Source organism: Pinus tabuliformis, chromosome 9 (genome assembly GCF_031772625.1).
Source record: "Pinus tabuliformis cultivar Carrire ecotype Pingquan chromosome 9, CPIR1, whole genome shotgun sequence".
Lineage (NCBI taxonomy): Eukaryota > Viridiplantae > Streptophyta > Pinopsida > Pinales > Pinaceae > Pinus > Pinus tabuliformis.
In genome coordinates this window covers 1,147,976,303-1,148,003,249 of record NC_142307.1, presented here as the reverse complement: position 1 = coordinate 1,148,003,249, position 26,947 = coordinate 1,147,976,303, and the positions used below count along the sequence as shown (strand labels likewise).

General features: G+C 38.7%; 1 pseudogene; it reads right to left on the bottom strand.

Moving 5' to 3' along the window:
• Nucleotides 1–13,526: 13,526 nt before the first annotated feature.
• LOC149152698 (origin of replication complex subunit 6 pseudogene) lies at nucleotides 13,527–21,470 on the bottom strand (annotated as a pseudogene).
• Between the last annotated feature and the right edge of the window lie 5,477 nt (nucleotides 21,471–26,947).

Here is a 26,947-nt window from a genome sequence, read left to right as displayed (position 1 = left end):
TGGACTAGAGTGGCAGATCTCTACTTTGCATTTGAAAATGGCAAATGCATTTTGATTCGGCACTCCTGAGTTTATGAGAAGAACAACAATAGAAACACAAATAAACTAACAAGATACTCTCCCCAGTGGGGTCGCCAATTTGTTGTTGGGAAAAGCATCCAATTCGGAATGCCCCTATCCCACTCTAAGGTGTGATAGTTCCTTAGCAACAAACAAGGTAAACTAATTGAGTATTCTTCTTTATGAAATGTAAATGAGGAAGAAGGATCTAACTAACCTGTGTCTTTCGCTAGTTTGTCGATCCAAATCACTCCTCTCTTCAGTAGCTCCTAGCTTCCTGCTCCTTCACCGGCCCAGCTTCACCGAATTTCTGCAAGATCACAAGAGAGAGAAACTACACGAAGATACAGATATACATTCATAAAAAGCTCAAGATCAGATTAAGCTAAACATGTAAGCATAACAAAACATCATTGGTACACATCATGTAGGAGAAACTCAAATAGTTTATTGATATGATAATAAAGTCCAAGAGGAGATACAACCAAGTGAGTTCCAATCCAGCATCTACCTCCCAGCAAAGGAATCCCTTCCTCTCCTCCAACAAAGCATAAATCACCCAATGTACTAATCTCAATCTCAAACCAACAGAAATTCTCTGCAAACTCCAAAATTCCAGCCTCCTGAACCTCTGGGTGAGAGATCCATATATAGATGTAAGCAGAGAGGATGAGTCAGCTTATGTTTTGACTTGTGGCTTCTCTCTGTCAGTTCTTGCTTCCACTTGGAGGTTGAGAGCCTCTTACTCATCACTAGTCGAATTCATTGAGGCAAGTGTCATTGGAGAAGATTCTGGAAGCTTCCAGGGTCTTTCCACCTCGTTGAATGAGCTTTCCATTTGTCATTTCCCACTCAGCGCACCCTGGTAGTGCTTCCACCTGCGTTGCAGTGCACCTAGCCAGTGTAGTCTCTGAATTTCAACGCAGGCAGCTAGTGGAGCCTCTGAATTGATCCTGAATTGACTATTTCTGAGTGGTTTTTGGTGGAGAACTTCTGGGAGAAGCTGTCATTGGTTGACCTTGTTCCTTTAGGAGCTGTAACAACATCTTTAGGGACTTTGGATCCCTTGAATTATGGACATTTCATGCTTATAGCTATAAGGCACAAAAATGTCTATAACAGATGAATAGTATGATCATGATCATGCATAGGTGGGAGACCTTTGGGAGTCTCAAATACCTTGGAATGATTGTCCAGGACTTTTTGGAGATCTGGAGAAATAGATGATTCTAATGTGGAAACATCTAGTGAACATAATTGTGCAATTACACCCCTTTGCTCCTTTTTTAGAAGCTTTGTCATACCATTAGAGCTGATTATCTTTCCTGGTTTCCCTGCAATACCCCTTAATTCAACTTCCTTTCCTTCCACAGAAAATTTGATGAAAAGTTCTTGAAAATTAAAAGCTATTGTACCCAAGGATTGTAGCCATTGGACTCCTAGTACAACATCAGCACCTCCCATTGGAATGGAAAACATTGGGCTAGTCAATACATATTCTCCCATGGATAGCTTGATATTATGGCACTTTCCAGAGAAATTTATTGTTCCTCCATTTGCAATCATCACTTGACACTCTGGTGCTGGATATAGGAAGCAATTCAATTCTTTTGCTACCCTACAATGAATAAAATTGTGGGTGCTTCCTGAATCAATCAACACTATCCCCTTTTTCTTCTTGATTTGTCCTTCTATCTTGATGGTTTGAGGAGTGGTAATTCCCGCCAATGCATTACAAGATATGGTTGAATTTATTTGTTCTTCATCTAGGCTTTGTTCTTGGAGTATATCTTCTTCTTTTGACCTTTCTTGCTCCTTTTCTTCTTCCTCTTCACAATCTATGTAGAATAATTTCTTCTCAGCACACTTATGACCTTTAATGTATTTGTTATCACAACTATAGCAAAGCCCTTTTGCTCTTTTTTCTTCCAATTGTTGTGGTGTCAACCTTATAGGTTGTGGAAGACTAGGGGCAACTGCACTTCCGTCTTTATAGTTGTGAGTGGTATGCTTCCTGGTTGCCATAATTTTGCTTTCCATTTTTCTTGCTAACCTGAATGCCTTCTCTAATGAATCAGGTTCCCAAAGTCGAACATCATGTTGGATATTATCCTTTAAAGACCCTATGAACACATCAATCCTATGTTGTTCTGGAATATCTTTTACCCTTATGTTCAATTTTTGGAACTCCTCAATGTGCTCCATTATTGAACCCTTTTGTTTGAGACTTATCAATTGGCTAAAAAAAGTGTTGCTTTTTGTATCCTCATAATGTGCTATCAATTCTTCCGTAAAAATTGCCCAAGTGATAATTTTTTTACGAGAGCAAAGCCATTGATACCATACAAATTGATTTGGTTCCAAATATAAAGTTGCCATACGTACCTTTTGTGTGTTTTGCACATTATTGAGATCGAAGAACTGCTCCATCTGTAATATCCATGTGGCGGGATCCTTGCCATCAAACTTCCTCATATCGATTTTTGGAATATGGTGGGTCATCGATCCAACATTAGAATCTATGGAATCATGATTAACATTACTTTTTTTCACATCATGAGTTTCCTTTACAACCTTTTCACCATTAGTAAGTATCTCTTGTAGAAAATTTGTCAAATCTGTCTTCAAATCTGCCATGTCTGTCTTCAAATTTGCCATGTATTTCTTCAAATCTATCTTCAAATCTTCCATCTTAGCTTCCAATCCCTTTATCTTAGATTCCACGCCATTTATCTTAGCATCTGTTAGCTTTTGTGAGCGTGACATTTGTTGCACTTGTTCTTGTAATTTTGATATATCATGTAGCATTTCTTCCTCTTCTTCATGAGTCATGCTAGAGCTTTCAGGTTCCTTACTAGGTGTTTGCATTTTCTTTCCTCGGGGCATCAGTTTCCGATAATAATGCTTTACTAGGCCCTTTGAATTCTTTCAAACCAAGCTTATGCAAAAATAAAAAATAAAAACTACACACCTTTTTTTACTTTGTAGAAGCCTGATATTGAATCTGATGTATCTCTATAATTTCGAATCATCCAGTTTTGAAATTGTGACCTGTAGCAGCCTTCTGTGTCCTCTTTCCAATGCCACTATTCTGAACCAAATTGGATTCTCCAAGAAAGAGTTATGCACAATCTCCCGCAGTGACCTGATTATAGACTAGTTCAGTAGAGCGAACTTGTATGAAGTTACACGTGTCATTGTTTCAACCTTTGACTCTGAAAAATATATAAAAGAAAACTACAGTCCATCCTCTTTCTGTACCTTCTTACGAAATTTCAATCCGATGCTCAGAAAGAAAGTTATGACGATTTTCCCCAGGTCACCTGTTTTGAGTGTAATTCAGGAGTCTGCAAATAGACCAACTTCCTGAGATCATATCTCCACAAATATCGCGCGAAAAGCTCTTAAATTCGGACCCAAAGTTCAGCGCGATTTCTTCTCAAATGGGTTTTTTTTACGACTTCTGAAACGTCATAGAAAAAAAAGTTATAGCGAAAATGCCACGATGACCTGTTTGGAGCAGCGAAACCCTAGAATCCAAAGCTCTGATACCAAATGTTATGAAACCAGCTCACAAAAAGATAGAAAAGAGAGCTCCACGCCTTAGAATTCAGCCTCTTCGAGGGGGAAACCTCCTTTACATTACATAAATGAACAATTCTTGGATGATTCAAATGACAAAACCTCCTTTCTATATATAGGAGTCTATGGAGTCACAATATAATCCAGCCGACCTAACAATAATAATATAAAGCCACAAAAATAACAATAGAGGGATTCTATGGGCACATTAATAACAATATGGGGGTAATGGGGGCACAACAATATAAATAAGGGGCATAACTACAATAGTAATGGGGTAATCACTAGTATTATAGGCACCCAACATAGATCCTGCCCAAATTGTAGTAATCATCAATTTGGAAGCCCCGAAGAATGTTAAACAAGTGCGCGCAACATTGGGCCATACAGGATATTATAGGAAGTTTAACAAAGCATATGCACAAATCACTGCGCCTGTGGAGAAATTATTGAAGAAGGATGTGACATTTTCCTGGGATGAGGACTACCAAAAGAGTTTGGATATTTTGAAGGAGAAAATGGTCAACACACCCATTCTAGTGTTCCCAGATTGGGAAAAGGAATTTCACGTTTATGTCAATGTTTCTTGCATCACACTAGGAGTTGTGTTGACCTAACCAGGTGAAGGAGATATTGACCATCCAATAGAATTTGCCAGTGGAAAGTTTTCAAAGGCGTAAAAGAACTATTCAACCATAGAGCGCGAAAGTTTGGAAAATGGTGTATGCGCTGCAAAAATTCAAGCACTATCTGTTGGATGCACACTTCAAGATGTATACAAATCATTCTACTTTGAAATACTTGGTCAACAAGACTGTGTTGGGGGGAATATTTGTAGATGGTTGCTATTATTCCAGGAATATGATTTTGAATTAATTGTGAAGCTAGGGTGCCTGAATGCCGGTCTAGACCAACTATCGTGAATTAAGAATGGAGATGAGCCTACGAATCTAGAGGAAGGATTGCCTGATGCACAACTCTTCGTTGTTCGGGTCACAGATGATCATTCCGCAGATATAATTCAATTCCTATCTACAGGTGTAGATCCTGAAGGATATTCGACACAACAAAAGAAATAATTGGTGGTCCAAGTTGCAGATTTCTCTGTTATCGTCAGACACATATAAAATGGGATCTGATGAAAATATGCGTAGGTATGTTCCAGAGTATGAGTGGAAAAGTATCCTTGTAGAAGCGAGTGGAGGAGTAGTAAGAGGACATTATGCAGGTAGAGAAAATATGCAGAAGATCCTACTTGAAGGACTTTGGTGGCTGACTATGCATAAAGACTCCAAATTATATTGCGAAGCATGTGATGTCTGTCAAAGGACAGGGATACCGTCGTGAAGAGATGAATTGCCACTGAATCTACAAGTAAAATTGCAGGCATTTGATAAGTGGACATCGTAGGTTTTAACTTCGCATAGAAATTACCTGCATACGAATTATAAAACACAGAAAATAAACAATGTGAGAGCACAACACATAAAACACATATACATAGAGATTTTCCCCTGGATCCAAAAACCAGGACTACCAGCATGATTTTTCATTATGTTCCTTTCAATGTTATAATACATATTTATACATGCCGAAGCATCCAATACCACGGACCGAAAACCATCGCATCCAATACCATGGACCAAAAACCATCACGTCCAAAAACATGTGTGAAAATCATGCACAAAACCATTTGTGGGTCCACCCATCCTAACATAGGGTCCAAAACCAAAAATCATGCACAAAACCATAGGTGGGTCTGCCCATCCTAACATAGGGTCCAAAACCAAAATTTTCTGGGGCGCTGCCCCGGACCCCATAAAGTGGGGTTACGAGTATGCCTCAAACCCCTTATGACCCCCCCCGCTACACAATCGACACAACGAAGGGGGGCTCTTCCCCCCCCTCCCCCCTCTAACCACCCGGTTAACTACGTGGGCTAGTCGTGGAAAGAATATAACACAACCCAACATTCTCCCATTTGTTGTTTTCTTTCCACAGAGGGCCACAAGAGAGCTTAGTCATTTTTCTAGCCCTGAAACGTCCATTGTCTCTCTACACCAAGAGAACTTCTCAGAGCTCACAGATTTTGTCAATGCATCTACAGTATTCTTCATAGTGTCCACCTTTACCAGGAACACCTTTTTTCCTTTTATCATATCCCTCACAAAGTGATACTGAACATCAATGTGCTTTGTCTTTGAATGATATGCGGGGTTCTTTGCGAAGAAAATTGCACTTTGGCTGTCACTATCTATCCTTATAGCTCCTTGTACTAACCCCATACTCAAAAATAATCTCTGCAACCAAACTGCTTCCTTGCTTGCATGAGTGGCTACCATGTATTCTGCCTCTGTAGTTGATAGTGCCACTACAGATTGTTTCTTACTCATCTAACTAACTGCACCTCCAAATAGGTTAAACACATACCCACTTGTAGATATTCTCTGATCCAGATCTCCAGCCCAGTCTGCATCAACAAAGCCACGAATACCAATCTTGATCTTCCTTGGTAGCACAAACCATAATCACTAGTGCCACGCAAATACCTAAAAACCCGCTTCACTACTGTCCAGTGCTCCTTCCCTGATTTTGACATAAACCTGCTCAATACTCCCACTGCATGTGGAATGTCTAGTCTAGTACAGACCATTGCATACATCAGGCTACTGACTGCACTTGCATATGGAACACGGGACATGTCCTCTTCCTCTTCTTGTGTCTTGGGACACTATTCAGCAAATAACCTCACACCTACAGGAATAGGAACCTTCACCAGTTTACTATCCTGCATATTAATTCTCTGCAGTATTGTCTCGACATACTTCCTCTGGTTTAACCAGAGCTTCCTCTTTGCCCGATCTCTTTTAATTTCCATGCCCAAAATATAGTTTGCAGCACCAAGATCTTTCATGTCGAATTTGGAGGACAATTGGGTCTTCAAATCCTGGATAATTTCTTTGTCATTTCCAACCAGCAACATATCATCCACATACAAGACCAGATAAATAACACAGTCACCGATTAATTTAAAATACACACAGTGACCTTCTTTGCTTCTGGTGAAGCCAAGTCCCCGTATAAATGTATCAAATTTATGATACCACATCCTTGGTGATTGTTTTATCCTTGGTGATTGTTTTAACCCATATAGAGACTTCTTTAACTTGCATACCAGTTCATTCTTACCCTTCACCGCAAGGCCTTCAAGTTGCTTCATGCATATTTCCTCTTCCAGATCCCCGTGAAGAAATGTTGTCTTCACATCCATCTATTCTACCTCAAAATCAAAAGCAACAACAACATATAAAAGTAATCTAATAGAAGTTACCTTGGCAACAGGAGAAAAAATATCACCAAAATCAATTCCCGGCACCTGGGAATAACCTTTTGCTACCAACCGAGCTTTGTATTTCTCCACCTTTACTTCTGCATTTGTCTTCTTCTTGAACACCCATTTGTTGCCAATGGGTTTCCTTCCAGCCGGAAACTCCATCAGATTCCAGGCCTCAATTTTGTGCAAAAATGCCATTTCATCAACCATGGCCCCTTTCTAGAGTTTTCCATCCTCTGAATCTATTGCTTCCTTCACAGTTCTGGGATCATAATCAGTAATAGATAAAGCAAAATTTGAACAGAAAGAAGATGGACTATACCTTTCTGGCTGTCTTCTTCCTTGAACTGATCTTCGCACACCTAGAGTTTGTGGCTCTTCATCTTCTGATTCCTCCTCTGCTGTAGAGTCTGATTCTTCCTCCTTAAGCTCAAACTCTATCTTCTCAGGTTCCTTTGGTTGGACTTCATGTTTAATAACATCTTTTACCTCTCTGAACACCACATCTCGACTGTACACAACCTTCCATGTGACTGGGTTCCAAAGCTTATAACCCTTTAAACCATCCTTATACCCAATAAAGATGCACTTTTCAGATTTACTATCCGACTTGGTTCGTTTCTCCTTTGGAACATGTACATATGCATCACATCCAAATACCCTGAGATGTGAAAGAGAGGGTTTCTTACCAGTCCATACCTCTTGTGGAGTCTTATCCTCCAACGTTGATGAAGGTGACCTGTTGACCAGGTAACATGCAATATCCACCGCCTTTGCCCAGAATTCCTGTCCTAACCCGGCACCACTGAGCATGCTTCTTGCCCTTTCCATCAATGGCTTATTCATTCTTTCTGCAACTCCATTTTGCTAAGGTGTATATGGAGTAGTCTTATGTCATGCTATACCACATTTCTTACAGAATTCTTCAAATTCATTGCTACAAAACTCTCCACCATTATCTTCTTCTCTGTCTGATTTTTCACGAGAGCCTTAAATTCTTTAAACCTTTCAAAGGCTTCAGATTTCTTCTGAAGGAAATATATCCATGTATTCCTTGAGAAGTCATCTATAAATGATACATAGTACACAGAGTTACCCAGTGATGGAACCTTCACAGGTCCAAACACATCATTGTGCACAAGTTCTAATATCTGTTTCACCCTCTTACTACCAGAGGGGAAACTCACTCGATTTGCTTCCCATATACACAATTTTCACAGAAATCAAAATCTAGAGAGATATTACTCATACCTTCTACCATACCTTTACCATGAAGTATTTGAAGGCCCTTCTCTCCAATATGTCCAAGCCTTTGATGCCACAACACGATCTTCTCTCCAGAGACCACTATATTTTCTGCTCCACTTTCAGGAACCACAGAACTGTTGCACCCATCAATAACAGTGCTACCTTGCAGCTTGTACAGAGTTCCAATTCGAACTCCCCGCATCAATACTAGTGCTCCCCGAACCATTTTACAGGTATCCTTCTCGAACACTGTTTTTACACCTGCAACATCCAGCTTGCTTACAAAAATCATATTTTTGGCCAATGCAGGAATATGCAGAACACTCGGAAGTGTTCTAACCCTTCCACCTTGCAACTTCAACTTTACTTTTCCACGACCAATAATTCTAGCCTTCCTATCATCGCCTAAGAAGACATCACCACCATCATATTTCTCATACTTGCAGAACCACTCTCTATGGGGAGTGAAGTGAAAGGATGCACCTAAGTCAATCAACCATGACTCATGATCTACATGTGTACTTGAAGAAGCCAAGTACACATCCCCACCTTCATCTGGGGTGGTTTTCACCTCTACAGAAGGAGCATCATCAGATCCCTTTCCTTTATCAAGAGCTTTAGATTTACAATCCCTTTTGTAGTGCCCTTCCTTTCCGCATTTCCAGCACACCACCTTTACAGGTTTTCCTGGAGATTTAGATCTCCCTCTAGATTTAAATCTCCCACTCGATGACTTATTTTTGTTTCTATTTTAGGAGCATCCTCATACAGACAAGGCATCACCATTCTAGCTCTCCATATTTTTTCATCTCATCTCCTTCGTCAACAAGGATGAGACTATTTCATCAAACTACAAGGTAGTTGCATTTCTACCTATTGCACTAGCCAAACTCTCCCACAAATCTAGTAGAGAACACAACAAACTGATGCACTTATCTTCATCTTAAATTTTAATATCAACAAATGCTAACTGACTTACCACAGTATTAAATGCATTCAGATGTTCTATCACCGAGTCTCCATCTTTCATCCTCAGGTTATACAACTTTTTCAACAGGAACAGTTTATTCACAAGAGACTTAGATTGGTACAAAGTCCCTAACTTGTCCCACAAAGCCTTCGTTGTAGCTTCTCCTGATACATTCAGCAATACTGAATCTGAGACACACAATCGTATTGTGCTTTTTCCCTTCCGATCTAACTTCTTCCATTCTTCATCGGACACTCCCGTTGGTTTAGTATCGGGATCTACCGCAATCCATTGATCTTTATCAACCAACAGATCCTCCATCTTGAGTTTCCACAACTCAAAACTCTGACCAGCTGCGACACAAGATGTGGATCCGGATATTTTGAAGTATTTTCCACTGACTTGCATGAAATTGTTATGAAACCAGAAAGTTGTGGAGGGATTGCAGGAATTGATAAACTCTTGTGCTTATAAGGAAGTACCACAGAGCGAGATGCTTCCAATGAAGAACCTATATCGGCACAAGAAGAGGATTGGAAAAGAAATGAGGCTTACTACACAAATTGGAGAATATGACATGGTTCGGGTTATCCTGGATCTAGGATTTGATGCCAAGGCCTTGCCAAAGAAGACTTTGGAATTGATGGGTAAGTCGAAGTTGCAATGGTCACCAATCCAGTTGAATATGGAGAACCAACAGAAGATTGTTCCTCTAGGAAGCTTGTCAGGTATCACGTTAGACACTGAAGTAGTGTGCACTACTACTAACTTTGAAGTGATCAAAATTGTGGATGATAGTAATCCCTATCCTGCATTGCTTGGATTGGATTGGGCATTTTATAACATGGCTATAATTAACTTGAAGAAAAGGCAAGTGATATTTGAAAGCAATAATGTGAGAGTCATTGTTCCATTAGATCCATCAAAGGAAGCGAGATATACTAAACTTGTTAAAGAGGAGTACAACGCAAATGACATCGACAACATTTACCAGATAACAGCAAAAGGAGAAGAACGGATAAACCCTACTATAGATGGAAAATTGGGTTGGGAGAAAGACAGTTCCTGCACTTCAATTTCAGAAGAAGAACTAGAAAACTGGCAAAATAGGTTACATAAAGTGTCTACAAGGTGATGTGCAAGGAACACCAAAGTAGTGTGTTGTATGACAACAGAGGTATGTGATTTACCTTTTTATGATGGTTTTGGTAATGTCGTTACTTTCTTTAGATATTATGAAAGACAGGTGCTATAATGCCATAGGGTTAGCTCTGGATCTATCCCTAAGAGCTACTCCTGCTAGATAGTGGGGTACACATAAGAAGAATATAGGAGATTGGCAACAATGTCGAAGATTGGTGAGGGTAAGGTTTGGTCAAATAGAAACAAGATTGGCATATAAGTATGATGGTAAAACTGATCCTACAGAACACATACAACTCTGCATGACAACATTGAAAGAAATTATGCAAAAAGAATGGGGGCATGGCTTCATCCATACCTTGGAGATAATTCACCAGAATTGGTATTTGGAAACAGAATTGTGACATGGTATTGTAAGCTGGGAAAGATGGTTGATGGATTCATAATGACATTTAGTTTTGAAGATTATTGTCCACATATAGATGCAATGCTTCAGATAGTTAAGAATAAGATTTTTGAAAACAAAGTTCCATGTACATGGGAACCTAATTGGGTTGCACAGTTACAGAATGTAATGGAATGCTACAATATCACTGCAGAAGAGGACGAAGATCCTCAAAATATTGACCTCGTAGAAGCTGAAGGTCACCACGAAGTGAATGGACCTGAAATAGAGATGCTTGATATTACGAAGCCATTAAAGACGAAGAAGGTGAATATAGGGTCAGAAGATGAGCCAAAGTGTTGGGACACATAAATGTCATATTTTCATCCACCTTTTTCTTCACTATTCCTTACATTTCATCATCCCATTAACCTTTTATCATATCATTTTCATACATACATTTGGGTTTCACCTTCTTATTTTCCATTTAATTCATTTTTGTATTATAAGTGAATTTATGATTAATTATTAGAAAATGTACATATTTTTATATATATCTCAAGAATATGTGAGTTTTGTGATGTGTAGGAAATATGTGGAGAATTAATTCCAAGATACTTATCCATATCTCCTCCACCATGTTAAGGAGATAATTATGCAAGCCTATTCTTAGGGAGAAAATCATGGAGGATTTGGTTGGCATATCTTATCCAAGATATGTGGGAGATTTATGGAGGATTCAAAGGGATCATATTTTGTAATAATGGGAAAGTAGTTAAAAATGCTTGAGAGATTTGTGGGATCATGTTTGAGAGATTTGTGGGATCATATCTTGTAATAATGGGATACTAGTTGAGAGTGCTTGAGAGAATATTGGATATGTAATTATGGGAAGGTTATCTTCCTCATGTATATAAGAGAGTGCTCTCTCTTCATTGGAATGATGAATAATGAATAATAGAGAATGGAGATTAACTTTGATTCATATTCTTTTATTGTTATGCTTTCATGATTTGTAATTTAGTTCTTGTAATATAATTTGACATAGTTTTATTTTTGTGAGCTCACATATGTTGTTTGTCATTCACTTCTTCACATGTTGTATTGCTTTTCCTTTATGCAATTTACTGCTTTCCTAGTTAGTGTTTCAATGCTTTTCTAGATTAATTTGATTTCAGTAATTTAGATTAGATTAGATTAGTTCCACTTCAGTCCTGCATATATAGTGCATGTATCTCGTAAGTCTACGGACCTCGGATTGAAAAATTAAATAGTTGGGTAAGTACTACAACAGAATTAAACGAACACATTTTCACCCAACATTTTGGCGCCGTTGCCGCGGAGGCACGATGGATTGAAGTTTAGTTTTATTTTTCATGCAAGTGTGTTTAGACATGTTCCTAACTCCAAGGTGTTAAGGCGGTAAGACGTGGGGAACAGCCTACGCATCGCATTCGAGATACCGTAACGGGCTCGACCTCTTATGGATCAGGGCATGTAGGGTGTGTTTACATTCATGCAAGTGTGAATTTCAATTTCTGCAAGTGTGTTTGATTTTCGCAACTGTGAAGAATTTTTGATGAATTCATGGTTCATGGTTATAATTGAAGCATTCAGTTACTCAATTAATGAGCAGTCCTTGTAAGAGGGTTTAATTGAGTATTGAATTCAAGATTATTTTTGTGGTCCTTTTGTTTTTAATCCAATTTTTAGTGTGCTGATTTTTTTTTGTTTTTAGAATCTCTTTCAACATGGTTTTATAATGAGTGTCAGCTTGGAACTACTCACTCAGATCCTTGCAGAAGTCGGAATCTCCTCTTCCCTGGAAAAGGAGATCTTGACAAAAATTGAGAGTTCAACTACTCCCCAAGAAATAAACAAAGATTCAACACTTGAAGAATCCTGTGTATCTGATGGCGAACAATCATTCGAACAGGAGATCGAGGAAGAAGAACAACAGATCGGAGTAGAAGAAGAGGAGTTACAACATGATTTGAGTGAGAGTAAATGTGCTTATCAAAGCTTTATCGACCAATGGTTCCAGGTAAGTATTAGATTAGATTCATCTTTTTATTTTTTAGTTGATTTGCAGTTACAACAACTAGACTCATCCACTCTCGAATATTTTCATTTTTCATTTGAAAAATTGCTACTGAATCTATTGTTGTTACTGCTACGTGAGTGGCTTCATTGGAAGTTTAATTACACGTAACTAATTTTTTTTTCTAATTAGTATAGAGTAGGTAGGCTTTCATTTTTAGTTTTTGCTTTCATTTTCAGTTTTGCTTAGAATAAGTATGCTCTCCTCCTGCGTCTTTATACGATCTCGAGGATCAGAAAATAGGGATGATTTAGGCGACAAATTTCAGGAATAAATAAATGATTTGCAATATGCTTCATCAAAAATATCTTTCAATATGAAAATATTTGTGTCCATTTGTTAAAAAGAAAATTTAAAACCAACCATTTTTGTTTTTAAAGATAGGGTTAATTTCATTTTCTATATTGTTAATAAAAAAACAAAAAAAAAAAACAAAACAGTCAACCAACTCAAAATCAAAAACAACTCTGCATCATTCATTCTATATACAAAACATCAAACAAATCCAAGCTAAGTAGCTGATAAACCGAACCCGGTTCAATATCTGAGTATTCCATTCAAGCCCAGCCAATGAGCCCATCCGAGCTCTCACTGGCAATGAATGTCATTATGCCTCTATGCCTCTGTGCGGTGCTGTAGTAACCTTGTGTTCTGTATGGCGGTGCCCTTACATTCTATACGAGCATGTGGTTTCACAAGCAGGTCACTTTTCAATCAATCTTGTCTTGTCCACTTTTAGCTTGTTCCTCCTTGCACACAAGTAAAAAGCCACTGCAGTAAATACAGGACGACTAAAATCAGCACTTGAACGCCGAGACTCAGCCGAGACTCAGGCAATGCAGCTACAAATCTGTCTTTGTATAAAGACAATGCTCTTTGGGCAGACCCAATTAATCTAAGACACCCAAATTGGATTACCAGTTCTCTTATGTCTAGCTTTGGTCTGACACCGAGAGCATTCTGCATCGCATTCAAGGATCTTGTGTAGGCCTTCTCTGACATGCCACTGAGCTTAATGGCCTTCTGTCTATCAAAAGGAACCTTCCGTTTGGTAGCAGCTAACTCAAAGCAAAGCATAGATTTGCAGACCTCGCACACACCAAATGTTGAGGAATCAAAATGAACATTGCTAAGGCGCCTCAGCTCCTCGGATTTTCTAATAAATGCCACTCAAATCCACCATCTAGGATTGGGACTATTTTGCCTAGAGATCGATACTGGTATCAACTTGTCATGAGATCCGTAAACGGTCTCTGCCAGAGCCTTGGCCATATTCCGCTTGCCAACCCTATCAGGGCCCAAGACTAGCACCCACGCATCGCTTTTGAGATTTAGGTTTCCGGGCCTTTCCGCGGGCCGGATCTGCAGTCTAACACTGTGCTTGCAATGGCTCGGATACTGTTCTCACTTTGCCATGGAACTTTATCATAAAATCTCCTGCAGAATACTTTCAAGGTTTCCATATCCTTTCGTTTCCCATTGATATCACGGACTCCGGCGGAGAACATGGCAGCCATTTGAAGGATCTCGGCAGAGCTGAAACAATGCAGTTATCATATTCATCACTAGGTTTTGTTGCGTGTTCTAACCCGAGAGTGAGCATTGTTTTCACAACGGTTCTTGGATTGGAATCTTCGGTATTGGAGTTCACATCCTGGCAATTCTCGGCTCCTGTGCTCCATGATAACTGATGGGGAGTTTTAATCCAAGGAACCGAAGGGACTGGAACCAGCTGGCTTCGTGAAGCCGGCGCGAACTGCTGGTTTGAAAGAGCTGACCACATGGTGCCTTTTGTGAGTCATTCATGCTATTTGGCATTTTCTGATTTGGATGGTCGATTGTTGATGGTTTTATAGCAATTTTTTTGGCATTTTCTGATTTGGGTGGCATGTTTTTTTATTTACGCCCTATGAAAAAATAAATAACATAAATAAGATAACATTAAAAAAAAAAAAAAAAAATCAACAAAAAATTTGTGCTCATTCACTCCTAAACTCACTACTTGTTCCCTCAGACATACCGTAAAGGTTTCGTCAAATTTTTGAATGCACTAGGAGTGGCACTGTTCAAATTTCTGTATCAGGATTCCAGGCATAATGGCTCTATCTGCTGCTGGATACTCTATAATCAAAAAAAAAAAAAAAAGAGACATCGCCATCTGCATTTACCCACATGATCCTACTATTGCCTTGGGCAGCTTTTCTATCTTATTCTTATTATTATCATCGATTTTTGGTGTTGTATCAATATTTTATCCCTACAAAGGCAAGGCAGTTCCTGTGTATGCTCTTCAGAGAAGTCCCGCTCTTGTAGTGTTTTCAGTTATTGTTGTGGCTCTCTTTTTCCTTACAGAAGGCCTCCTGATGTGGGTTACCATCATAGGTGGTCTGCATCGAACCTACAACACACATCATGATTTACAGACAACTTGCCCAATTGTATGTTTCACTTTCTCAGTTGTTGATTCTATAGGAACATCCCGGAAGTTCAATTCATGATCACCATCAATTGTGTGTTTCAACTTCTCAGCTAATTCTATAAGAACATCCAGAAAGTTCAATTCATGAGCACTATCATATTGAGGATCAGTAGTCTCAATTGATTGATAATTAGATGATGGTTTTATGGACTTGTGAACTTTAACAGATGAGACAGCAACACTGGTTCTTTTTGTTCGCCAAAATGATCCTGGTGGGGAAGATCTTTGGGTTGTCGCAGCGGGTCTTGAATAATTGTTAGGGTAAAGCAAAAGGCCATACATGTATGAATCTGATGTCAAATATTCTACCAACGCTCTCAGAAACGGCCCGCGTCGACTTCTCTAGGGGCGCTTGCTAATTCCGTTACGTTTCATTGAAAATACGATTTCCTTGCTCTAAAAATTCTGGTTTTATGTGTATATTTTCAACAGAGGCTCCTGCATTATTCTTTTTTATTATCAGTTTTGTTTTTTTTATTAAAAAAAAAAATCGATAACTTTTTTTTTTTAATTTGTTATTTATTAATAATAATAAAAAATAAAAAAATAAACTTGCCCTCATTATTTCATAAATTAACTGCTTGTTCCCTAAGAAATACAACAGCCTTTTCAAACGTTTTCAATCAATTTTCCTGCATACCACTAAAAACATTTTGAAAAAGTATTCCACAATCAATGAGTACATTGCATGGGGACATGCAATATTTCTAGTTGGGGGGAAATCAAAGTATGTTGGATTTTTTTTGTGAATTTATGGGCAAAAGTTAGGATGCATATACTAACAAGATAAATAAGATTGGTGTTGTGTAGGTCAACGAGAAGCTTATGCAGAAAGCTGAACATTACGATACGACACCCTTTTCATCCACAATTAGTGTAACTTCGAAAAATAATTTACAAATGGACATTTCATAAATTCTTGAAAATGCGCTAATTTGTTTTTAAGTCACTTCATACAGGGATGATCGATGGAGATGGCACACAAAGGTGACAATTTTTATGCAGGGATGGTGCTCAGAATTGAAGACATTCTCATGCAAAAGTGATTTTCTGAATCACAATGAAACATGCATCATTGGACGCTTGAAGGAACTAATCCTTCACTGCACATATCATGACATTTTCCACTACACAAAAATCCTTTTGCGTCATGATTACTCCCCTTTTTCCTTCCAAACGCCTAGACCATCCTTGTGTTGCAGCCCATATTCCATTTCCTTATCTTTCACGACTTCATGCACACCTATTTTTCTGAATCGCATACATCCCTTTATCCTTTTCAGTTTATTTTTGCTTTCTAGTTTGCCTTCTGAATAAAACTCATTCCCTTTCCATGATTACATTACCTTGATCCACACTGCTTGTCTGTGAGTTCTTTCCATTTATAGTCCTACCAAATCTTTTTGTACAAACTCACGTTGACTGATGTGGGATTCCTTAAGGCCCACCTTTCAACAAGTCTTGCCCCATTGACATCAACACCTTATCTGGGAAATAGACTAGAGTTCCTTTTGAGTACCTAGAGGCTTGCATGCCTTAATGGCAAGTTCTCTCGCTGACGATCATGGGAATACATCAATGTCCCTTGATCTTCAGATCTTGCAAGTGGCTCGACCTTGACACATCCATTCGCACTTCGCAAGATGTACTCCGGTACCTTGGCACTCATTGACATCAATGGTGAGTTGCCTCAAATTGGTTAACGGCATACATCAATGGCCGGTAATCCAATGATTTCTATTCATGCTCAACATCGATACATTCATTCGCATGTTTAGAATTGTACCATCGGGTTTGTAGCGGGTGAAGACTATACACTTTTTCATGACTCCCTCAGCAGTTATAGCAGCATGCATTCTGATCTCTAAGAGTACCACAATTCCACTTTCAGCATTTATCTTTTCCATGATTCAGCATCAGCAGTTCAGATTCCTTCATTTCCTAGGATCCGGTTACATCAGTCATATTTTCCTGATCCAGCAGCAGCAACAGCTACATTCCTATTGCATAGTTCATCATTCTTGGGTAAGTAGAGGTATGTTGTTTTCTAATCTTTAATCATGCAATTCCTTATATGCTAACTTGAATATTTTGGAAAATTCCCTCACCATGCTACATTTCCTTTCATGAGCCATGTTAAGTTGCATGCGAACATGCAACCAATTCAGTTGAGGGGGGGAGAACTATATTCACTACATATTCACTTCCATGATTCCATTTCTTCACCACTATCACTCCATTTTTTTTCATTTACCATTCACCAACATTTATTTTCCAATGATACTTTGTTGCACTTTGCTTCATACACAATATTGGCATGCTTCATTAATATTACAAAAGGGCTTTCTTATGCACATTATGATTTCCAGTGAGTGTTTACATTATTATTGAAGAAAAGAAAACAAAAAATGAAATGAATGTTGTTAACACAAGAACTAACATTCTTTGTATTCATGGTTGTCACACAAGAACCAACCATAAGAAAATGTAAATTGTTACTCATGTCTTTCACATATCCTGGAAACATTCATTATTAAAAGACATCATCATGTAAAACCAAAGTTCAAGATGCCAAATGTTCTTAAAGAGACCCATGCATGGTTGCATGAGGACATGCAACAAGTTCAGTTGGGGAGGATGTTGGGACTCATAAATATCATATTTTCATCCACCTTTTTCTTCACTATTCCTTACATTTCATCATCCCATTAACCTTTTATCATATCATTTTCATACATACATTTGGGTTTCACCTTCTTATTTTCCGTTTTATTTATTTTTGTATTATAAGTGAATTTATGATTAATTATTAGAAAATGTACATATTTTTATATATATCTCAAGAATATGTGAGTTTTGTGATGTGTAGGAAATATGTGGAGAATTAATTCCAAGATACTTATCCATAGCTCCTCCACCATGTTAAGGAGATAATTATTCAAGCCTATTCTTAGGGAGAAAATCATGGAGGATTTGGTTGGCATATCTTATTCAATTCCTAAGGAGAAAAGCATGGAGGATTTGGTTGGCATATCTTATCCAATTCCTAAGGAGAAAAGCATGGAGGATTTGGTTGGCATATCTTATCCAAGATATGTGAGATATTTATGGAGGATTCAAAGGGATCATATTTTGTAATAATGGGAAAGTAGTTAAAAATGCTTGAGAGATTTGTGGGATCATGTTTGAGAGATTTGTGGGATCATATCTTGTAATAATGGGATACTAGTTGAGAGTGCTTGAGAGAATATTGGATATGTAATTATGGGAAGGTTATCTTCCTCATATATATAAGAGAGTGCTCTCTCTTCATTGGAATGATGAATAATGAATAATAGAGAATGGAGATTAACTTTGATTCATATTCTTTTATTGTTATGCTTTCATGATTTGTAATTTAGTTCTTGTAATATAATTTGGCATAGTTTTATTTTTGTGAGCTCACATATGTTGTTTGTCATTCACTTCTTCACATGTTGTATTACTTTTCCTTTATGCAATTTCCTGCTTTCCTAGTTAGTGTTTCAATGCTTTTCTAGATTAATTTGATTTCAATAATTTAGATTAGATTAGATTAGTTCCACTCCAGTCCTGCATATATAGTGCATGTGTCTCGTAAGTCTACGGACCTCGGATTGACAAATTAAATAGTTGGGTAAGTACTACAACAGAATTAAACGAACACATTTTCACCCAACACAAAGTTTGCAACAATAGGAGATTACTGGGATGAAGACACAGTCATAAAAATAACAGATCTTTTGCATGAGTACCAGGAGTTGTTTCCCACTAAGCTCTCAAATATGAAGGCCATAGTAGGAGATTTGAGAGTTAAGAAGATTCATCTGAAGCCTGATGTGAATCCTGTTAAGAAGAGACCATATAGACTAAATCCAAAATATAAGGAAAAGGTGAAGGAAGAATTAGACAAGATGATAACAGTCGGGATCATCGAACATGTCGAAGACTCTAAATGGGTGAGTACAATGGTGGTTCAGGAAAAGAAGGCAAAAGGGGAAATCAGAATTTGTGTGGACTTGAGATTGAATGATGCATGTTTGCATGACTCCTTCCCTACACCATTTACAGACGAAGTATTGGACAATGTAGGAGGACAGGAGGTCTACTCTTTCACAGACAACTTTTCAGGTTACCATCAGATCAGAATTTCACAAGAGGATAGACATAAGACAACCTTTGTTATAGGTCATGGCTCTTACCAGTACATAGTGATGCCTTTTGGTTTGAGGAATGCTCCTACCACCTTTTTCAAAGTTGTATTTGTAGCCTTCAAAGAATATATGCACAAATTTTTGGAAGTTTACGTTAACAATTGGACAGTCTTTGGGATGTTGAAGAAGCATGTGGTGAGTTTGAGGTTGATGCTAGATACATATAGACAATTGCAGATATCGTTGAACTTGAAAATGTGTATCTTTTGTGCACTTTTGGTATACTATTGGGACATGTATTTTGTAAGCAGGCATTAATGGTGGATCTCGCAAAGATTGCAGTTATTGTGAACTTGCCAACACCAAAAATAATGGGACAAATATGCATGACACTAGGACACACTAGCTATTAGAGAAAGTTTATAAAGTGATATGCACAAATAACTACGCTAATGGAGAAATTGTTGAAGAAAGATGTGACATTTTGCTGGAGTGAAGAGTGTGAGAAAAGTTTAGATGTACTGAAAGAGAATATGGTGATTGCTCCTATTCTGGTTTTCCAAGACTGGAATAAGGAGTTTCATGTACATGTTGATGCATATTGCATAACGTTGGGTATAATAATAGTGTAGCCAAGAGAAGGAGAAATTGATCACCCCATAGCATTTGCAAGCATAAAATTGTCCAAGGTAGAGAACTATAGCACAACATAAAGAGAGGGGTTAGCTATGGTATATGCATTATAGAAGTTCAAGCACTATTTGTTGGGAGTGCATTTCAAGATGTTCATTGGTCACTCTGTGCTGAAATATTCGGTGAATAAGACTATTTTAGGAGGAAAAAATTGTTGATGGTTGTTATTGTTCCAGGAATATGACTTCGATGATTTAGTGAAGCCAGGAAGATTGAATGTCGAGCCTGATCATCTATCAAGGATAGAGACAGGAAAAGAACCCACAATTTTTGAAGATAACCTACCTGATGCGAAGTTATTCACAATTAGAGTAAAAAATGATCACTTTGCAGATATTATTCAGTTTTTGGCTACAGGAATGGCGCCCGCGGAGTACACTATGAAGCAAAAGAAGGAGTTGGTAGTCAAAGCAGTTGATTTCTCATTGATTGCTAGACTCTTGTACAAAATGGGGCCAGATGAAATACTGCATAGATACGTCCCTGAATACAAAAGACATAGTATTATGACAGGCTCATGGAGGAATTGTAGGTGAACATTATGCAAGAAAGGCCACCGCACAGAAAATATTGAGAGCTAGGTTATGGTGGCCCACAGTACATAAGGATGGAAAATAATTTTTCCAAGCATGTGATGTATGTCAAAGAATAGGGAAGCCATCTAGGAGAGATGAGATGCCACTAGTACCTTAGGTAATTTTTCCGACTTTTGACAAATGGATTATTTACTTTGTTGGACCTATCAGTCCACCTGGGCAAAGGACTAGTGCGAGATATATAATCATTGCGACTAATTATTTGACAAGATGGGCCAAAGCATAGCTAGTGAAGGATTGTAGCGCAGAAACTTCTACGAAGTTCATCTTTGAATATATATTGTTAAGATTTGGATGCCCAAGTATTCTGATGACTGACCAAGGGACACACTTCTTGAATAAGACCATCGAAGCATTAACTGAGGAATTTCAGGTTTACCACTACAAGAGAACTCCTTATCATCCTCAAGTAAATGGAACTGTGGAAGCTTTCAATAAGATTTGGAGAATGCATTGACCAAGATATTCAATGTGAGCAAAGATGATTGGGATCTGAGGATTCCAGTGGTGTTGTGGGCATACAGGACAACATGCAAGAAATTGATAGGGAAAACACCATTTATGTTGGTATATGGACAAGAGGCAATTATGCCTATGGAGTACATTGTTCCAAGTTTGAGGATTGCAGCGTTCACATATATGGAAGAACTTGACACTATGAAGGAAAGGATGTCGCAGTTACTGGCTCTAGAAGAAGATAGGTTCATAGCAGGGTTCCATCAGCAAATGCAGAAAGCAAGGGAGAAAGCCTGGCATGACAGGAATATCAAGAAGAAGACATTCCGGGAAGTAAATCTTGTACTATTATATGACATTGAATTAATGAAGTTCCCAAGAAAATTTAAGACTTATTGGTTATGGCCATATATCAGCAAGGACATCTCTGATGGTGGTGCAATTCATCTCGCGAGTTAAATGGTCAGCTAATTCCAGGACGAGTGAATGCTAGCAAATTGAAAGTATACAAGGGTGATTCTGTCCCTGGAACTTGACATTGAAAAACGAAGGGAAGAAAGTCTTAGTGCCACCTGCAGTTGAAAGTGGGCATTGGACTATAAAATACTCTGCAAAAAGGGACTTCACCGAAGGGAAATTATTGTGTGATACTCAAGAGTATGACGAAGTTCGAAGGAACTAAGACAAAGAAAGGATGTTTGTGCCACAAAGGAAGGTTCGTCTAAGTTGGCTGGAAATATGACTGTTGGAAGGAAAAAGTCATCATTAAAAGGAAGTTGTCATTAAAGGGCATGGGAGAAATGCATTTATTAAGCACAACTAACCAAATCTATCACCATACCTACATTAAATGAGCAAGATCTTAGCCAATCATGGGGCTCGAAATTCAAATTCATTATAAAAACCATATCCCACACCACATTTTACACTTTCTTATTTGGAGAATTTAAGAAGTTGCAAATAAGTGTGATAGAAGTGAGCTACTACATGTCTAAGAGAAGCAAAGAAAGGGTTAGCAAGAGTCATGGAATCCCATGGTGGTCAAGCCACAACAATGAGTGTACTCATGTCCTCAAGGCGCGCGAGGTCACCGAGAGAGAAGGTACCCAAAAAAGCACAACCGTAGAAGAAATCAGAAAAGAGGCTAGCTAAGGTCTCTGGGATAGCACTATGGACATATCCGAGGAAGAAGACACAGAAGGAAGTGTGAACAAATAACAAGGAGGAAAAGGGGAAGAAACCTACGTAGAAGGGAAAGAAACCAATCGAGCAGTGAGGAAGAGGATGAGGTGCACCAGATGGAGACAGAGGGTGCAAAAATTCCCTCTATGATCCCACCTTACATGCCACCAATAAAACTAAGCGCCAAGCTAATCAAGGACTCAAAAGATATGAAGTTTCGCATGTTCACTCCATTTCTACAGGAGGAAGTGTCGTTTGATGGAAAAGTGTTGGGGAAGATCCCACAGTTGAAAATGGAGGGTTGGGATTTCAATGAGCGACGTAAATACCCATAGTTTGAGTTGAGTAGATTCCTACAATAGGTATATTACCTAGAAAGTGGAGCTACAAGGTTGGAGCTGCACCAGTGGGATGCAAGATTGTAGAGAGCGGACCTATTAAATATGATACTTCTGCAACACTTTGGTAGAAGCACATCCAATATAGCCTGCGTGCGACAGCTTCTCACATTAGTACATGATGAATGCCTTTGCCTGGGGATGAGGATCTCGATCGACGAAATATTATTAGAAGGATAACAAGACTACCTCACTAGGGAAAATACCCCACAAAATAGTTTGTGGGCAAGAATCAAGACAAGGCAATGGCACAGACAATGAACGATAAGTTTAGAATTGTCAAGAAGTCACACGGACACGATATCAACTCTATCAGTGACCAAGGGGTGTGCTTCGCCATGCATATCTTGGCAGGGAATATCATGCTGAAGTGCAGGGAAAATGAGGTCCCCACAACTGTGGTTTCTTTGGCTACGCAATGTAGCGACGAGGTCCAGTTTAATTGGTTCACCTATTTGTGTAAGGAGTTTTTGGAAGACTAAAAGGAAGCGCAAGAGGAGGGGAAGATGTTTCATTACGCGTGGCTAATCATCATCATTGGGGTAATTGCATGAAAGGAGCTGAAGGAATTGCAGTTTCCTCCTATTGAAGAAAATGTTTGTGAAGCAGTGAAGTATGCCTCCCTTTGGTATACTAAGGAGTCATTGCGTGCGATGGAAAATAGAATTTTATTCATAATATTATCAATGGATTTACACATGGTGATGAATCAACGCCTAAGTCTATCACCTAGCCTGTATAGGCAATACTGCAACATTGCAGACTTTAAAGAAGACTTCCATCGAGTCTATGAGAAGGAAAGGAAGGACCCAACAAGGACATGGCACCGATTGCCATATTTAGTGATCAAGTATGAATTACTCACAGTAGTACAACATTTTTCAATAGAGTGGATGACTCCACCCAAGGAAGATGTTGGAACAGAGAATCGTACTCCACAGGATGCAGGTCCAAGTGGAAAGGATACAAAGAAAGAACAAGGCATAAAAGAGATAGATCCAGAATAGGAAAATGGCACTCAGGAACCCCTTAGCGATGAAGGAGTATCGAAGGAGTTGCCATTCATCATTAAAAAGAGGGTACCTACAACAACCACAGCAGACATAAGGAAAAATTAGAAGAAGAACAAATCCAGGGGTGCTATAACACTTTTCCTCACTGATGGGGACATCGATGAGATTGGGGAGAAGGTCTTTGAGATAACAACAAAAACTTGGGATAGAATCAGTGATCACTATATATCGATCTTGACTAAGGTTCAACATGACATCGTAGAGTTGAAGGCACCACCACCGAAAACAAGACAATTAGAGCATACAACTCAACCATTGTAGGCAAAGCAACGAAAAGAGACAACATTCGGTGTTAGGATTTTGAGGGTGTTGGCTAGAGCAACATAGTTCGAAGCACCAGAGGATAAGGAACAAGCTAAAGCCTGGAGAAGCGTCAACATGAACATTGTCACGCTACTGATTCAGGTACTGCATGAATTCCACCAAAGGATAACGACTGAATTACAGGAGCGAGAATATCGAATTTCACTATTGACTAGTCAGTTGGGAAAGGAGAAAGCCTCACAGAAAAAAGGAGTTGGAGAAGTTGGCTAAGCATAGAGATGAGGTTTGGTTGCAGATTGTTATAGCACAATTCTAGACATAAAGGTCGTGAAGCTCGCCCTCGCGGTAAAAGAATCAAAGAATACTCTCGCGAAGATGAAATTTGACTATGAAGTGCATATTTCTAAGCTAAAAATAAGGTTGTATCCAGCCACACCACCATAAGTATGAGAACAGAGGGAGAAGGATTTAAAGACTGTACTAAAAGGCATCTCCTACATAGTGGAAGAATGTGGAAAGATGTTGGATGAAAATATGAAAATTTGGAACTCACTGGAAGAGGATCCGAACATTCAGAAGATCTAGGAGAAGATACATGTGAAGCAAAAGCAGCGGGAAGAGATCCTAGCAACCGCGAAGATCCTACCAGTCTTGCAGAGGCTTTCCAGCATTACTAATGGAAAGGACCTCCAAAAATAGATAAAAGACCTTCGGAGGAAGGAGCAGATCTTGCAAGAGAGGACTCAGTCGTGGCAGGATGAGGCCCTCCAACTTTCGCAAGCAGTGGATGGAAGGCTCAAGTAGTTAAAGGAAAGGGAGAAAGAAGTACTGCAGAAGGTTGTTGGTCTAACTATAGAGGCATTGTTGGAGGAGGTGCGCCGAGAGGAGAAACGGGTAGCAGAAATACTACAACATTATAATGTAGTCTACAATGGTATTGCATCAAATATCAAGGGCATCGTAGTTGAGTGACTTGGGATGAGTCAAATGTGAGTGTTGGGGGGTTGTTGGGCGCAACCCAACTTGGTCCAGTTTTGGTCAAAGACTCCGCATTTTGAATAGCGAAATGCACGAAGTTTGCGAAGTTATATTTAGCATGCGATGTTTAGGGGCTTTGGGGTGGGTCAAATTCCATCATTTTGTAATGGGTATTGGGTGTTAGCTCATTGTTTTTTCGGATCCATGGTATCTTAGTTATGAAATGTATAAAAGGACATATAGTGTCTTATCAAAAGAATTTATAAGAAGGCTCTGCATCTGAGTGCATGGAGGCATGGGAAGAGTCTAGAACTAAGTGCGCAGACCACCTGCAGCTGGGTGCGTAGGTCTAAAGTTGTATGTATTGAAAGATCCATCCTAATAAATAAGAAGAATTTTTGGCAAAGTCTTATGTATTTGTACTCTTAATCTGTGTTTATACATACTATTATGCATGAATTTTACTAAATTATTCAGAAGAATACATGTTATACTATTCTCTAATATTTTTATGCAATAAGTGAAAATATGTGAAGTAAATCATTAGAGTGGAGTTATTTATGTATGTGAAGTTGAAGATAGGTATAAAACATAAGTAAACACATGGGCACCATAGCGTGCATATCCCTCTGGCTAAAGAAACCTGGTTTTGCAACCTCCCATAACTTCTTCGGGTGAGACTATGATCTGCTTGCAGGTCATTGCTGAAAGGGCCAGTGGTTGAGGGTTTTTTTGGTGCACAATACACTCTAAACCTGGGTCAATATAGGGAGAACTTTGTCCCCTATGTGAAAAGCATGTTCCGTTGGATCCCATGAATGAACTAAGAACTGCAATAGTTCTAACTATTGCCTAATCCCAAATAATCTAAAATATTTAAATAACCCACAATATTTGAGGGCCTCAACAGTACCAAGATCATTTAGGGTAACCATATCCTGTTCTTCATGTTCTCTTTCACACCAAGTGATAGCCATTCTGATTCGATCAAAGTCTGAAATCACACCATAGGCTTAGTTAGGATCCATTTCATACAAAAAACTGAAGAGATTTTGGGTAAGGATGATGAAACAAATTTCTAAACTGTGCCCAGCGTAGCCCTGGTCTTGAGACAGTGCACTGCAAAGTAGTTACCCTTCTGCTTGACTGCACTACAACACATTTTTCGATGCAATGGATTGCGTTGATCCCAGGAAGAGGTATATTTTCCCTAGGGACCCCAAAACCCTAAAAAGAAATTCTGAAATTGAAAACAAAATGACCTCAAATGAAAGAGAAGAGGTAGATCTCCTACCTGGTCCTAATGGCACGAAGAATGATCCACATAATCTCTCGCAATCAGTTGCTGAAGTTCGAGGTAAAAACTGGTTCAGAGCACAAAATTGAATGGTAAATGTCAAATGGTAAAAATAACTTGGTAAATTCTTGTTTTATGGTTATTTCATGCTCATTAAATGAATAAACTATAGTTTTCACCTATTTTTACTAATGAAACACGTATGTTTAATCTGTTAGGTGGTTCTTTGAGCAGGGTTACAACTGACATAGTGAATTTGACGTGCATGATCGTAAACTGTACTTTTGACCATAGAGCATACTTTTATCTCTTTTTCAAGCTTCGTTAAACATCAAAAAAGGAAACCTAGAGTCCTTTTTAAGCTCTTTTCAGACTCGCGAAATATGAAAATATTGTTGAGCGCTTGTCCTTTTCAGCTCATAAACAGATTGGAAATGACATCTACTCAGTATAAGTTTAACAATTTTCTAGATTGGCTATAGATTACTTACGAAAATGGAATACGTTAATAAAAAATGGTCAATAGGTTCTCTCTT